Source organism: Megascapheus bottae, chromosome 6, assembly GCF_031878675.1.
Source record: "Megascapheus bottae isolate mThoBot1 chromosome 6, mThoBot2.hap1, whole genome shotgun sequence".
In the NCBI taxonomy this organism is placed as follows: domain Eukaryota; kingdom Metazoa; phylum Chordata; class Mammalia; order Rodentia; family Geomyidae; genus Megascapheus; species Megascapheus bottae.
The window spans coordinates 63,503,108-63,517,277 of NC_143514.1; the positions used below are offsets into that span (position 1 = coordinate 63,503,108).

Below are 14,170 nucleotides of genomic sequence, written 5' to 3' on the forward strand. Positions count from 1 at the left end.
TCCCAATCTTCATTCTGGAGCTTGCAGGAGAGAGGTTTGCTACACATGGAAAGACAGGGCCAGAGGCGGGGGTGGGGAGGGTGGGGAGGGGTGTTGACATTCCCATGATCTGCAATGAAACAGTTCACTTGAAGGTAGAATCTAGTGTTTAAAGGATGGATGATAGGTAGAGTTCAAGGCTGCAGAAGCCACAACATAAAGAATCATAAAATAAACTCTGGGATGAAGCTAAAGATAAAGGATTATCATTAATGCAGTTTCATAAAGTGCAGATACGTTTTTCTGGTTATAAAAAAGCTTAAAATAAGTTAATAGAAACCCAAATCTAATAACCTATATTTCTTTTTTTAAAAACTGAGAAAAATAGGGATAATGAGATAAGCAAATTTTACAAGGTATCTCCTGTTTTGCAAGGTAATATCGGTTAAGGTTTCTTTGCTGAAAGGGAACAGAGAAGATGTGACTCCTTTTCAAAATGATTTTCATACCTTAGTTGTGGGGGGAAAGGTTTCATTGTCTTGCTGTGAATAATTTCACATGAGTATGCAAGTGTGCTCTATCAAGATCAAACTCTTCTCCTCTATGACTCTACCTTACCTTCCCCACTTCCTCAAACAATTTCATCAGGTTCAACTGTTTTGTTTTCATATATGCAGATAAACTACTTTGACCACATTCATCCTCTGTCTTCATTAGCTCTCCCCCTCCTGCTAATACCTATCCCCAATACAGCCTGTCTTACTTTCCTATCATTCATTATGTTTTTAGTGTGCATTAATTATACCAACTGACTCCAACTTGGTATATCAGACATGCATATATTATCTGTGTGTGTGTGTGTGTGTGTGTGTGTGTGTGTGTGTGTGTGTGTGTACTAGGGTTGAACTCAGGGTCTGAATGCTATCTCTTAGTTTTTTGTGTTCAAGGCTGGTGCTCTACCACTGAAGTTACAGCACTACTTCTGGCTTTTTGGTGGTTAATCTTATAGGTTTTATTGCGTGGGCTGGCTTCTAGCCTGGGATCTTGAGAACTTAGCACCCTAAGTAACTAGAATTCCAGATGTGAGCCCCAAGTTTCTGGCATATATACATTCATACATTCATATATGTATATATATGCATAGATAGTTATATATATATATATAGTATATTCACCAGAATAACTTTCTCTATTGCTTTCTCTTTTCCTGTCCCTACTCCCCTGTTGACCAACAGCTTTCACTGAGATTTTTCTGGTTGTTTTTATACATAGTTGAATAGAATTTGAATTTTTTATTTGAAAGCAATTCTCTAGATAAACACAGAATATAGGCTTCAACTTAATCCTTCAAAAAGAACAGAGAAAATGTATATCTATAGAGCAAAACCAATTAGAAAAATGTAAATATAATAGGTAAGCAAAAACCAAAAACCTAATAGAACAAGACCAATAGTTTTCTACTGTGACCCTGGGTTGGAATGAGCTAAGCTTTCTTGCTACAATCTAATGACTCTCAATTAAATAATGAATTCTAATTCATCCAGATCCATTTCACAGAAAAGTCAAAACTCTTGCATTAGAAAATAAAGTGAATTAATGTTAAAATACACCATGCTCCCTACAGGAAAGTCTCAACATTCTAAAGAGTCAATGTAGTTCTAATGAATTCATAAATAAAACATAATTCTAATAAGAATTCAAATAGAATTTTTAGAAACTGGGCAGAATCACTTTTTAAGTTTTTATGGAAGAATAAAGTATGGGAGAAGTCAAAATTAGATTTAAAGCATAATATAAAGGAAGCATATTTTAATACTAAAATATTTTAAAGGTGCATTCACTAAAGGAAAATAGTATGAATAAAAACTGAAGGTAGGATTACACTTTTCTAGAAACCTCCAGAACAGAGGGTAGTATCTGTTGATACTGTTATATGACAACAACTTGCCAATGTCAGGTCTCAGTGAAATTGAATCTCTATGTCATAGCCATATCTAAATGAACATAGGCTGGGTTCAAATGCTAAATGCAAAACACAAAATTATATTTAAAAAACAGCTAAATTCAAATACAGGTCAAGGAAGAATAAAGTCTTGTTTTATCTTTGGGTCTAGAGAAAAGATTCCCTTGCATGAACAAAATTAAACCAGAAGAAAATGTAGGATTTGACCAGGATATATACTAGAAAAGTGAACATTTCTTTCTATAAGTAAAGTTTCAAGCAGAACGTGATTATTATTAGCGTACATTCATTATGTGGGTAGGGTGGGGGGTGTATCCCATATATACACATCTCATTCACACACAAGGTTAGTAAGCATCTATGTTGAAACTAATAGCAAACCAAGAGAAAAGTAAACATTCAATAGGAAAATCTGGACAAAAATACACAAACTGATGAATTATAAACAAACACAAATAGCCAGTCAACATAGAAAAGCTTATTAGTAGACAAATACCTTCCCACTCAAACAATATGTCTTTCAAATTAAAACATACCACAATGTATATACCATTTGCCCAGAGGCTCCATGATCCAAGCACTTCTACTTCTGTCTCTTAAAAATGTTCAGTCTTGAGTGTGGGGATTCCATCGTTAGAGATTTATTACAGGCAATGTGGAGAGATTTCTACTAAGATTTAGCTGCCAAAATGATCTTACTACCATTTTAATAGCAGGTCAAAAATCGATGGTAATAAGTAAATCTAATGTTTATTTATTGGGCAGGCTCCCTGCCCAGCCTTGCACATGCATTAGCTCATTTTATCCTCAAACAGCCATGTGAGACACATCTCGTCATCATCTTTATTCTATGGATGCAGAGAGAGAGGATTCAAACAACCCAAAGGCCCAGCAGAGGAGGGTGGTGCTATCTCCTAGGTAGCCAAAACAATGTGAATAGAGAGATCAAAACAGAGAAAAATAAATACATAGACCATCAAAAAGAGAAGTAGAGAAATAAAAATAGAGAAAGAGAAGTAGACTGCAAGAAGAGAGAGAACATGGTTAATATTGTTAATAGTGGTTTTCTTTTTCCAGGTAATAGAATGATGGTAATCTTACTTTTCTTCTATTCATCATCCTTTGTCTTCAAGTTTTCTTCAGTGAATATTGCACTTTTAGAATGAAACAGATAACAAATAAAAGAGAAAATGAAAGAGGAGAAAAAAACTGCTGTCACATGCAAAAATCTTTTTTAAAAAAATTTAATAGAGAAGGATTGTTCACTTCAAGTTGAGCCTTAATGGCTTATCCAGGAGTCATTGCTAGGCTTATTAAGGTCCTCAAAGCCACACAATTCTCAGAAAAATTAAAAAAACAACAACAAAAAGACCCTAGGAATAATTTATTTACCTGGGAATAATTCTACCTTTGGTTCCAGCAAGACTCCAACCTCAAGCACTTTCTTTGTGCACTAAGTCCCCCCTCTGATGAAGGGTTTTGTTTGGAGGTCAAGCCTCCTGGCCCTCCTCACTAAACGCTAAATATACACACCCCGGAGCCCCTGCTTGTGTACAGATTTGTCAGGGAGCCTCCTCACTCCATACTGGCCCTGATAAAAGTGAACAATCCTAACACCACACTTTCCTGAATTCCCATTAATGACTCATTTGAAAAAAATCTCTGTTCCTGCTCCTAATCTATTCGTTGCAGTCAGATGATCTGGGCCGCAGAGACAGGCCCATGTGTACGTCTGGTGTCACCACGTCTGTCTGCTCTGGCTGGCTTGGGGAATGCAGTCATAGGGCTGACCACAAGTGGAACTGTCACAGCTGTTCCCCAGGCCACAGCCACAGTAGGAAAGGGGATACTTCAGAAGGAAAGAACTTAGGGCATTCCAGAGCAGGGAGGTTACAGAGCTAGGAGGCCATCTTTCCCATACATAAAGCAATGGAACGCAGCCAAGTATCCTGCCAGCGGTGGCACACCTGCACACGTTTCCATTTGACCTTTGCACTTTTTATTCACACATTCTAAAATACCCACTGACCCCTTGAAATATGCCGGGAGCTGAGAATACAAGAGCAAACAAAATCAGCTTAGGTCCCTGCTTGAATGCAGGTTTACAGTCTGAGGGAATAAGATGTGTATTATACATATCAATAAGCAAATAAAATGAGACCATTTTCAGACAGGGACAAGTACTGGGAGAGAATAAAATGGTACTGAGATGAGAAATGGCTCGGGGATGAGCTCTCTAGGGTGGTCAGGGAAATCCACCCAGGACATAATGGACTAGAAATGTGTGCTGCCAAGGTGAATGGCACATGACTCCCTTGTTTTCCTTAGCCAGGGCACAAAGCCCACCTCCTCCAAGAAGTCTTCCCTGGTGTTCTCGACTCCTGCTACTGCCGCTTCTACAGCAGCTCTACTGATGTTCCCAACTGATGCTTCCAATCACGTGTGTGTACATGTGTGTGCGTGCCACTCACTGTAGGTGCATGTCCCATGTCCCAGAGGAAAGCTAGAGGTGCGTCCTGTGGTCCACCTACCACTGAGGGATCTGAATTTTCCCTCCATCTTGACAAAGAGCCCCATATCCAGCAGCTTACCTATAGACTTACCTGGCTCTCCCGCATATGCCTGTGCTCCACGGAACCCCAAACCAAACTGATTGCTTTTCCCTTCTCAAGCCTGCTCCTCTTCCTCTGTCCTTTGTTCCTATGACATCTCAGCACTTGTTCCTGGCAAGGTCACCATGAACCATTCTTGCTCAGCAGAGCTCAAGAGGAGGAGTAGAAGCTGAAGCCACACTGTCAGGAGTGAGGTCACCTGCCCAGAGGTGGCTTCCTCCAATGCCTGTACTTTAGTTACATGCCCAGCCCTGGATCACTAGCAGTTGGCCCAGATTTGCAGGGAGAGTACAGTCTTTCCAAGCACATCTAAGGTTCCAACTCAGTCAGTATGTTCCCCAACCGCCTTCTTCCAGAAAGAGCCATAGGGACCCCCAAACCCACAGTCACCTCTCTTTTGAAACCCCAGCATATCTCACCTCCCTTACCTATGCTACCCAGCATGGCTGTCTTGCATAAATGCGTTCTGCCATCTCACATGCAGCTTGAGTGCATAATGTCTGAGGCTATGTGCCAGGCCACAGTACCCGGCACTGAGAAATAAATACCTGGGCCACAGAGACTCCAAACACTTGCCTGTGTCTGGGGATGAAGTTTTCCCTATGGCTCTGCCCCTCAGGTCAGTTTCTCTGGGCCCACCTTGGACATACTGGGTCTGGAGCTCTAGGGATGGAGTGGGCCTCTGCCTTGAGCAGGAGCAGTGGGGAAGCTCACAAGTGGTTCTCATGTGTGTCTTAGCCCCAGGAGAAAGGGCACTATAAGACTGTGCCTAGAACTGGATTCCCAGAGGTTGAGGGGACAGTGAATTGTTGCATCGCCCAGTACATGCCTGCAGTCTTGAGTCCTTGCAAAGAATCAAGAGTAACAAACAGCGATCTGAAGACACTTTGAAGCTACAGCACAATGTAAATAAAATCAAAGTACAGACAACAGAACAGCAAGGGAAATGACCAGATGACAGATAAGGACTAGATCATAGATACATAATAAGTAGATGATAGGTGGGCTAGCTGACTGCCTAGACAGATAGACTGACAGATGGTGTAACACACATATGTTTGCAACTGTATAAAATTATCTTTGGAATAGTCACAGGTCACAGAGATTGTCCCTAGAGAAAAGAACTTTTTGGTTAGGGTAGAGGGGAGAATGTTCCCCCACATGCCCTGTAAATTTTTTTTTTGCCAGCCCTGGGGCTTGAACTCAGGGCCTGAGCACTGTCCTTGGGCTTTCCTCAAGGCTAGAGCTCTACCACTTGAGCCACAGCACCACTTCTGGCTTTTCTATGTATGGTACTAAGGAATTGAACCAGGGACTTCATGCAAGCTTGGCAAGCACTCTACCACTAGGCCAAACTCCCAGCCCCAGCCATGTACAATTTTATAATTTAAAACTATTTGCAAGTATGGTCTTTAAGTAAAAATAATAATAATTGTGGTACATTACTACATATCTACATTATCCCTTATACAAATAAGTTCTGCGTGCCCAGTACTTTTTTATGTAGCCTTTTTCTGTGTTCATAATCTTAAGAGAGATGTTAAAATCCTTACATCTTATAATTAAGGAAAAAGAATGGAGCTAAGCAAAGCGGTTGGCCTAAATTCACTCCAGTAATGAGAGAGGAGGAGCCCAAACACAGGCAGCCTGACTTTAGAGCCCAACTCCTGACCACCAGGCTACCCTGCCCCATGGGCCTCTAAAAGCTGTCATCTTTGGGAGGAGTTCTTTTATGCCTTGGACCTGGCTAGATCCAAAGAATTCCTGATCTAAGAGTTGCCTCCTCTCTCCTTAGTTGTGGCTCTATCACAATTCCAGGCACACAACGCAACCCAGTGTGGAGTATCTCAAGGAATGAATCAGTCAGTCTTCATTTGGTGAAGCAGTTCTTTGTAAAGATCATTAAAAAAGACAGATGTGACAGCTGAGACTTGTTAGGTGAGGGCAGCAGTGGGGATGTACCTTGTGTGAAAATGTTGATCTTGAGTCCTTGGAAATGAAAGGATGAAGCAGTCAGTGTTACTAGAGCCCTGGACAAGGTGACCAGAGACCTGGCTGGAGGAAGAAGCAGGCCCCAGCTCACACTGGCCTTTACAAATGTGTCCCGAGAGCCAGAAGCAGTGATGGTGGGATGTCAGCAGGACAATGATCTTTCTCTCTAGGCAGCAGTGGTGTGAGTTGTTGCTAGGTGGACGCCATCTTGCTGGATGGCCACTTCCAGTTCCGAGCTCTGTAAAATAAATGAAAGACACAGGAAACAACTCTGTCCCTGGAGGAGCAAGGAGGAGCCTGAGAGAGTGGCCCTGTGCCTGCAGAGGGCCCTGGAGTGGAACACACACCGATATCCCTGTTGCACACTCAGCAGTGGCTCCCAGCCTCTGTCTCCTTCCGCTTCCTGGCGGGCTGGGCTGAGGACTTGCATCTTACTGGGCCACAGTCCTGGGGATCCTGATTCATGGAGGCAGTGGTGACAGGAGCCCAGGTGACATTAGCAGCCAGCCCAGATGGGTCAGTGCTCAACAAACTCCTGAGCCCACTGGGGCTGCCAGACTGAGGCCGAGGTTATGAAGACAAAGCTTATGGAGGCACACAGCTTCCTAGAGAGGAGACAGATGCAACCGAGCGCATCAGCCTCCTGTGCCATGTTGTCTTGAACCCTGGCCTCAGCTCTCAGTCCAGACACTGAGCAATTCTCAAGGTCACCCAGCCATGCCAGAGGTCCGAATCCAACCCAACAACTGATTATTTTCAGTGACCTTGAGGGGAGCAAGGTCAGGCAGGAGACAGTGAGAGGACTCCATTCAGTTCCTAACCAGATCAGCAAAAGTGTCCCAGACTCAGAAGGAAATGGTCTCAGCTTCCAGGAGTGAAATCCATATGAGTCAACAGAGCTGAGCCGTGAACGATGGCAGTGCCAGGTGAGCACGTGACACAGATGGGTCATAGGTGCAAAGACAACACAGACAGGTGAAGGCCTTGGTTGAGGGGTGTGTCAGGCAGGAGAGAGTCATGAGCTGATTAAGAGAGCAGAACACAGAAGGAAACATCTGATCTGGACCTTAAAGGGTAAGAAGGACTTTGACGCAAGAATGGAAAGGGAAAGAATATTTTAGAAGCAAGAAATCAGGAGCCAGAGTACCAAGCTTGGAACCTCTGCCACTTGCTATCTGTATGACCCTAGGCTAGTTACTTACTCTTTTTGTTGCCAGTCCTGGGCTTGAGCTCAGGGCCTGAACACTATCCTTGGACTTTCTCAAGGCTAGAGCTCTACCACTTTAGCCACAGCACCACTTCCGGCTTTTTTCCATGTATGTGGTACTGAGGAATCGAATCTGGGTCTTTGTGCGTGCTAGGCAAGCACTTTACCACTAGGCCAACTCCCGGCCCAAGTTACTTACTCTTTATATGTCCATTTCTTTATCTGTAAGTGAAACAGTAATTGTGTGACCTCTATAGGATTAGAGATTTTTACACCAGGTACAACAAGTGCTCAGGATAGTATCTGGCCATCATAAGCCCTCTGGAAGCATTGGTGATTGTCCTGTTACTATCACCATTGTCTGTATCCAGCTGTTGTCTGTCTATAGACCAGGTGAAGCTATAGGGAGTGAAAGGGCAGAAGGATCCAGAGCCAGAGACCAAGTGATATCCAACCCCTCCTCTTCCATGGGCAATCTTCACAAACAGAAGACTGGAGGCATAATTGAGGTGGGGTTCCATATGGCCATGTTCAGGATCCATGGAAGCTTCTGACCCTGGGCCCCAGCTTCAATCCATGGCCTGGCCATTTATCAGGCCCAGTCTGTTCTCTGCCTTGGTGGCCAGGGACTGAGAGAGACAGCATATGGATTGCTTCAAACAGAACAAGCTGTAGGGCAAGTCAGACAGACAGCTTGGAGTACAAATGAAGAGATTTGATGGCAGGAAGACCTGCTTCAGATTGACAGCTGGTCAATGAAGCCAATCTGGACCCTGAAAGGAAGGATAGATTTGGGATCCAGTTGGGGCAAGTTGAGCATCACAAGGAACTAGTGTCACTGAAGTAGGATTCTGAGATGTGCATGTACAACTCTGACAGGCAGAATAATGGTCCATGAAATGTTCGTGACCTAATTGCCAGGACCTATGAAAAAGTTAGATTCCAGCTGATCTTCTGGCCTTGAAAGGTAGGGTGGTGGTATTATCCTGGGTTTATGATCACAAGGAACTGGAAGAAGGAGGCAGAAGATCAAAGTCAGAACTTTCGTCAACATAGTAATGTAGCTTTGAAGATAGGAAGTGGCTTAGATAACGAGGTTATCTTGACTATGGAATCCAAGCAAAGGAAGGGTCACAACGTGGAGGACTGTGAAATGCTGGGTGTTCTCTTTGCCCATTCTGTAACAACAGGGTATTTAAGCTAGTCATTCTCTCAGGTGTCTCCCCTGGACAGCACTCGGTTAGCTTGCCTTACATACTCTTCTCTTCCCAATTTTCTGAAGACCACTCCTTCTGAAGCTTTGCAACTTTCCCAAAGTCTACAGGTAATACAAACCTGGTGCTGGTGGCTCGTGCTTATAGTTTTATCTACTCAAGAGGTTGAGATTTGAGGGTTACAGTTTAAAGGCAGCTCAAGTAGCTCAGTCCATGAGACTCTTTTCTCCAATTAACCAGCAAAAAGCAGGAAGTAGAACTATGGCTAAAGTGGTAGAATGTCAGCCTTCAGTGAAAAATCTAAGGGACAATGCCCAGACTCTGAACTCCAGCTCCAGTACTCCCCCCTATGCACACATGTATACACGAAAGTAATACATGCATCTGCTCATTTTTTTCCACTTGCAATACTTGAGTAATCTAAAATAAAAATGGACATCTCCTCTTACCTTGCCCCGTGCTTCTAATCTTCAGAGGTAAAATGATGATTATTTCTATGGGTTCTTTCACAGTGCTTCCTACACATCTAACAGCCCACATTTCTGTATTAACTTGTACACACACACACACACACACACACACACACATACACACACACACAAAGTATTTTGACACGCAAAGAACCATTCTGCAGGTATAGTTCTACAAGGATCATTTAGCAGTGAACCCTGGCTGTCTTCTCCTATTGGCACATATACTTTGTTCTTTTAAATTGTTGTGTAATAGTCCACTGTCACCTGTGGTTCATATAATCACTGCCACAGTGGTGTTAAGCGGGCTCAGTGTACAATCTAGTAGGCTCTTTGGTACTTAGTTTAACAGGTATTTTATAACTTCTAAGGATCCTCAGTACTGATCTTTAGACTTTCTACCCCATATCACATAAAACATTTAAATACACCCACATTTCACATCAAAGATAAGTTCTGTTGTAAAAATTGAAAGGATTTTTTTTATGCTTTTGCTTTTGAAATAATTTGGCTCTAGGTAACTTATTTAATTCATGATTGACTACAATTTCTCAGTAATCATCTTGCAAACTTGGGAATTCCTTCAAAGAGAGACACTTTAACCAGCAAATCATTGTGAAGTATACTAAATTGTGGACACTAAATTTAACAACTAATGAGTGTGACAGAATGCTACACTTTACAGACATTTAAATAAACACGTAACTAAATTTGGACCATGTTTCTTTCTCTTTTCTCTCTTTTTTGGTATATTGGAGCCAATCCTTTTCCTTTTCAGCTCTTACATTTTTCTGAGGGCTTTGTGGTCCCTAGAGACAATGACTAGAGTACCCAAGGGGTAAGAAGTTTCTGTCCATTGTCCCTTGCTGGACACCCGAACTCTCTCTTGAGGTGGGCGAGTGGGAGGGAGGAGTGTGCGGGCACTGGCCTTGGAAGCTCGCCAGGAGACCAGAATGGGTAGTTCTCGAGGCAATCTGAGGAGCAGACCAGGGTGAGACCATGAAGAGGACCCCGAGTCACAGCTAAGCAGCATTTTCAAGGAGGATCGTTCATGAAGCCCAGGACTGGGGAGCCCCCAAATGCTTCATCTGTACCTTCCAAGACCATCTCTCAGGGGTGTAGTTTTGTTTGGTGTTATGCAGAGGGTATCTCTCCAAGGGCAGCCATGTCTGCAAGGTTTGGAGCTCTTGAGAACTCTGCCCCCACCCCCTCTCTTGCTCAGCTGACTGTAAAATCAGAGCAAGCAGGAGAGGCTGGTGCAGAACTGACCAGGAGGTAAATTTTCCCCATCTGCATTGCTACATGTGAAATGTCGGGCTGATCAGAGTCGCAAGTGCTCAGGAGGGAAAGGCGATGCAATGACAGAGACAATTTAGCATCTCATTTAATTTCCTTACCACCCCCCCCCCAAATAACATTTTTGAAAAGATTGACTTTCTCCATGGAAATTTCTTTCTAATGTAAGCACTTGCTCAGTGATGGGCTATTATAAATGCTTATGATCATGAGGATGAGATTTCTATAGCATCGGATGCTGTTATTACTTTGAATGAAATCACTGTGAAGACAATTTCAAGTCCCACAAGCATCTCTTAGCTTTAAGAAGTCCCCATGGATCAGAACACAATTGTATCCATAGCTCAGTGACACAGTCAAAAAGCCTAGGGCAGAGCCCTCGGTGGAGTGAGGGATTGGAGATTGGGGAGAACTGGGGATAGTCTATGGACAAGAAAATGCGACAATGAGGCTAGAAAAAGAGGCCTCAGCTTTGACTCTTGGGCATCCCACCTGGGATAGGCTAGACCTCCCCATTTGAGGCCCACACAGTATTTCCCAAGTTTAGTTCTGACAGAAGGGGCTATTTTATTGTTTTTGTTTTATTGTTCTTGACAACCCCACCCTCACCACCACAATGCCTGTCCTCCTCCACCTTCTCCAGAGGGCACTGTGGATGGCTTCTGCTGCTAACCACAGCAAATGCATCAGCTCTCACCCAAGTCAGATCAGATACCTCAAGAGGCACAGTACATTTCTGCTCCCCCTTCTGGGAGCATGAGGCCCACAATGACAGCAGAATGCAACATGTCGAGTTGTTTCTCCAATGGACTTGGAAATGTGCTGTCTGCATCAGAAGGACCTAGATCTCCAGTGGAGTGGACCGGCAGTTGTGGACATGACTGCTCACTGTTTCAAGTTACTATCGTGTTGAGGTGAATTGGGGTAGCATTAGTTCAGTGAAAACCATTTCCTTATAGCATCTCTGAGACCTGGGGTGGAAAAACTCAGAAATCCACTAGGTAATGAATGAAGGGATGTGTGCAGATGGGGCTCCAGCCCCTCCGTCAGTATCCTCTGACTCTGGATCTTTCTTTCTTTAAAGAAAACAAGGGCAGGCCCCAAGACCTGTCCAGAGGAGAGCATCTTCCATCTGTTTTGTTACTGAATCCATTGAAGACATAGAGTCATATTCTCACTAGTGGTAGATTATTTTTGTTTTGTTTCCAGAGCTGAGGACCGAACTCAAAGTCTTGCACTTGCCAGACAAGTGCTCTTACAGTGAGCTAAATCTCCAACCCCTAGTGGTAGATTCTTTACAACGCACCCTGCCCCTCCCCTAGTATATGGCAGGGCTGTCTTCTCAGCTATTCACTGCGTGTTATCTGGACATTTTAGACTCAGGTTAGCATTCCTTATGCCTCTCTCTTATGTCCAAACCTTTCAACAAGTTAATCCCTGCTAGGCCTGCAGGTCCTACCACTCCTCAGTACCCAGAAGGTTCCACGCTCTACCATTCCCTGTCTCCACATCAATGAACAAAACAGGCAATGCTTTCCTTGCCCCTCCCCTTCTACTCCCAGTTGAGTCACCCATGTGCCCTGGTCCTCTCTATGACTGTTAACTAGCTCTTTCTATTTCTTCATGTCTTGGATGTCCTTCTGTTCTTTCCTGGTGTGTGACTGGCTCAAGGTGACAGTGACATGATTGATGAAAAGATACCAAGAGCCACAAAGAGAAGGAAATGAGCTCTTTTAATAAAAAGCAAAAGGACCCAGCTACAGGCAGACAGCCTCTCAAGACAAAAGTATAGCAACAGGGTGATCTAAGGAGGGTGTTAATTAGGATAGAGTTTAGCTACTGTAATAGATACCCAAATTCCTCATTCACCCTCCAGAAACCAGCTCAAGCCTTCCTTGTTCTTCCATGACCCTGGTCTGACTTGGAAGATTGTCACTGAGTCTCCTGAAGGGTCCACGCAGCATACCATCTTGTCCAGGTTCAAGAGCCATCCCGGGAGGGTAGGGAGTCTACCTTCATGTGTATTTAAACATTCTTAGCACACAACACCTGGCCTCTTGCTGGTGTTCAGCACCTTCTTGATGAGCATTGGGTTGCTTGAGCTAGACACAGAAATGGTGGCAGTACAGACACACCTGGTTGAGGTATGCCAGCTGAATGGCTAGTGCTTGCCATGGGCTTAGAATTTCACCCTTTAAGCATCTTCCTGTCTCTGGGCTCCTTGCCATAATGCAGTAAAAGCAGCCATCTGCAGCAGAGCTGGCCTAGAATCTCCCAAGAGCCCTGTTGCTCTTAAGGTGAAGGCTGGGTCCTCCTGTATGCTTTGCAAGGATGGCTGCCATATTTAGCAAATGAAAGCAGAGGACACTCAATTAAATTTGCAACTACTGATAATGACCAAATAATTCTTTTAACAGAAATATATCCCCATGCATTCCATGGAACATAACTCATAGAAAAACTAAGCATGATTTAATTAAAATTCAAGCTAGGTCTTTGGAGGGTTTTTTCATGTACTTCCTATTTGTATTTAGATTTTTAATTATCTTTAAGTAGTTGTACAAAGGAGTTGCCATTCAACAAAGCGATTTATGAATACAGGGCCTCTTGATCAGACTCACTCATTTCAGCATCCTCATCCACCCCTCCCAGCCCACTTTTCCTTAATTCCCTTCACTTTTCTTAATTTTGTAGAATATGGATTGAATTTTTTGCCATGTAAGAACATAGTTTATGTATACAATACACCTTGATCTGCACCTCCCTGTTCCACATTTTCATCTCCATTCAACTCATCCCTTCTCTTATTTTTCTTAATTTTGTGGTATATACAATGCATTCTTGTCAAAAAATATGGAATACTTCACAAATTTGTGTGTCATCCTTGTTCAGGGGCCATGCTAATCTCTATATTGTTCCTTTTTAGTATATGTGCTGCTAAAGCGGGCACTGGATTTTTTAAAAATATATCTTTTGTGTACCAAACAATCACAATCTTTTAAATTGTCTTATATTAATTGTGTTATTCAGACATAGAACAATGAAATCATGTCATGTGCAGGAAAATGGATAGAACTGGAGATCCTCTCTGTAAATGAAATAGCCAGACTCTGAAAGACAAATGAACACACATTCCCTTTTATCAGGAGGTCCATTATTTTTCTTTATACAAAGACATGAGTTTTACCTCTTTCCCAAGACCTTGACCTCTGCCCTGTGTTCCTCCACAGTCTCTCTGTCGCCAAGCCTCCACCTCTGTCCTCCTCCTCCTCCTCCTCTTCCTCCTTCCTGCAGACTTCATTGTGGGCCTTCTGTGAGGATTGAATGAGCTGATCCAGGCACAGGGCTAAGCACAGCCATGGTTCTCAGAGAGACATTGAAGGTGAGGTGAGCTGGCATTGTTCCTGCTGGACCTTACTGCCCCACGTTGTCATCTG

The 14,170-nt window shown here is 43.3% G+C and overlaps 1 non-coding gene across 1 annotated transcript; it reads right to left on the reverse strand.

The window, feature by feature from the left end:
• Positions 1–13,580: 13,580 nt before the first annotated feature.
• On the reverse strand, positions 13,581–13,683 carry LOC150062135 (U6 spliceosomal RNA). The gene has a single exon (XR_016536097.1). It is a non-coding gene; the product is annotated as a U6 spliceosomal RNA (small nuclear RNA).
• Between the last annotated feature and the right edge of the window lie 487 nt (positions 13,684–14,170).